Source organism: Cannabis sativa, chromosome X (assembly GCF_029168945.1).
Source record: "Cannabis sativa cultivar Pink pepper isolate KNU-18-1 chromosome X, ASM2916894v1, whole genome shotgun sequence".
Classification (NCBI taxonomy): domain Eukaryota; kingdom Viridiplantae; phylum Streptophyta; class Magnoliopsida; order Rosales; family Cannabaceae; genus Cannabis; species Cannabis sativa.
The window spans coordinates 16,728,378-16,731,167 of record NC_083610.1 but is presented as its reverse complement, the minus strand read 5'-3'; the positions used below and the strand labels follow the sequence as shown (position 1 = coordinate 16,731,167).

General features: G+C 42.3%; 1 non-coding gene across 1 annotated transcript; it reads right to left on the bottom strand.

The window, feature by feature from the left end:
* Positions 1 to 725: 725 nt before the first annotated feature.
* LOC115703371 (small nucleolar RNA R71) lies at positions 726 to 832 on the bottom strand. The gene has a single exon (XR_004009142.2). It is a non-coding gene; the product is annotated as a small nucleolar RNA R71 (small nucleolar RNA).
* Between the last annotated feature and the right edge of the window lie 1,958 nt (positions 833 to 2,790).

Below are 2,790 nucleotides of genomic sequence, written 5' to 3'. Positions count from 1 at the left end.
TATTACTTGTGTGACTGCGTATACTTGCGTATATAATTTTCACAACAAGTTTTTGGCGCCGTTGCCGGGGATTGAAACTAAAAATTGTGTATTATCAACTATTTTGCAATTTATTTTCTGGTTTAAAGTTTTAATCCTATTTTGGTGCGCTGAATTTTTCTTTTTCAGGTGTAATCTAGTGTATGAACGAGCAAGAAGAAGACCTTGAACTTGCTCCTATTGACCCCGAAATTGAACGCACTTTTAGACAAAGGAGGAAGGAACAAAAGGCTAAAAAACGCTGCAATATGGCCGATGGGTTTGAAATTGGGGGTGCTCATAATGAAGCCAATCCTATTGCTTTGGCCGATGATAGAGCCCGAGCAATAAGAGAGTATGCAGCCCCTATGTTCAATGAGCTAAATCCGGGTATTGTGAGACCCGAAATCCAAGCACCTCACTTTGAGCTCAAGCCCGTCATGTTTCAAATGCTCCAAACGGTTGGTCAATTTGGTGGGTCGCCAACGGAAGATCCTCACCTCCATATTCGCTCATTTTTGGAGGTGAGTGATTCTTTCAAGCTACAAGGAGTAAGTGAAGAGGCTTTAAGATTGAAGTTGTTCCCATTTTCCTTGAGGGATCGGGCTAGAGCATGGCTTAATACTCTTCCTCCCGATTCGGTGACTAATTGGAATGACTTGGCTGAAAATTTTTTGAGAAAGTACTTTCCTCCAACAAGAAATGCAAAGTTTCGAAGCGAGATCATGTCCTTTCAACAATTGGAAGATGAGACTACTAGTGATGCATGGGAAAGATTCAAGGAGTTGTTGAGGAAGTGCCCACACCATGGTATTCCCCATTGTATCCAACTTGAGACTTTTTACAATGGTCTCAATGCGGCTTCTAGGATGGTGTTGGACGCTTCGGCTAATGGAGCCATTCTTTCCAAGTCTTACAATGAAGCTTTTGAGATTTTGGAAAGGATAGCTAGCAACAACTATCAATGGTCAACTAATAGAGCTCCTACAAGCCGAAAAGTAGCGGGTGTTCTTGAAGTAGATGCTTTGACCGCTCTAACCGCTCAAATGGCCTCAATGACCAACATTTTGAAGAATATGAATATGGGAGGAAGTGTACAACCGGCCATTTGCCATTCAAAGGGCAGAAATCTCTTGTGTGTATTGTGGTGATGGGCATACTTTTGAAAATTGCCCCTCAAATCCAGCTTCGGTTTGCTATGTGGGTAATCAAAACTTCAACCGCAACAACAATCCATACTCAAACTCCTACAATCCGGCATGGAAGCATCATCCGAACTTTTCATGGGGAGGTCAAGGGGCAAGTTCAAGTGGAGCACAACAAGCACAAGGAAAGCAATCATTTCCACCGGGTTTTTCTCAACAACCAAGACCTCAACAACCTCACCAACCTCAAGGCTCTCAAACTAGTTCTTTGGAGAGCTTAATGAGAGATTATATGGCCAAGAATGACGCTGTAATTCAAAGCCAGGCAGCATCTCTTCGGAATCTTGAAGTTCAATTGGGGCAATTGGCCAATGATTTGAAGAATAGACCACAAGGCACCTTGCCTAGTGACACCGAAAATCCAAGAAGAGATGGCAAGGAACATTGCAAAGCGGTAACCTTGAGAAGTGGAAAAATAATTGAGTCAAATGTAGCTGCAACAGGCAGTAAAGAGCCCTCTTCAATCCAAAAAGAGGGGGAAATGAAGAAAAAACCAGCAACTTCAGCTGCTGAAATTCCCCCAGTAGTTACAGCATCCAGTCAGCATTCTGCTGCAGAAAAGTCTTTGCAAAAGCCACCTCTACCATTTCCTCAACGGTTCAAGAAGCAACAAGATGATGGTCAATTCCGGAGATTTCTTGATGTTCTAAAGCAGCTCCACATCAATATACCTTTAGTGGAAGCTTTGGAGCAAATGCCAACTTATGTGAAGTTTTTGAAGGATATTTTGACAAAGAAAAGGAGGCTTGGTGAGTTTGAAACGGTCGCTTTGACGGAGGGATGTAGTGCTATGTTGAAAAGTAAAATTCCACCCAAATTGAAAGATCCGGGCAGCTTTACAATTCCTATTTCTATAGGGGGTCGAGATGTTGGAAGAGCTCTTTGTGACTTGGGAGCTAGTATTAATCTCATGCCTATGTCTATTTTTAGGAAGTTGGGAATTGGAGAAGCAAGGCCAACCACCGTCACTTTGCAATTAGCGGATCGTTCCATGGCTCATCCGGAAGGGAAAATTGAAGATGTGTTGGTACAAGTGGATAAGTTCATTTTTCCGGCCGATTTCATTATTCTTGACTATGAGGAAGATAGGGAAGTTCCAATCATTTTAGGGAGGCCATTTCTTGCCACGGGAAGAACTTTGATAGATGTTGAAAAGGGAGAGCTTACCATGAGAGCTCAAGATGAGCAAGCCACATTCAAGGTCTTTCATCCTATGCGTGCTCCGGATGCAATAGGAGAATGCTTAGCAATTGGAGATATGGATCCTAACATGGTTGAGGAGTCCAAATTCAAAAATAGTAAGAAGGTGAGAAAGAAGATTCCCCTTAAAGAAATTGCTAAGGATCACGAGCCGCAAGAAAGTAAAGACAAAACATCATTTGACCCTAAAAAACCACCCAAAAAGAAGAGAAAGAAAAAGAAGTTTAGTAGAAAATTTTGGTCTCAAATGTTTGAAGTTGGGCAACAAGTGATTTTTGCTAACTCTTTAACGAAGGCTACTCATGGACGACTAGATTCAAGGTGTGATGGATCTTTCTTGGTGGTGAGAGTGTACCCCGATGGGGTG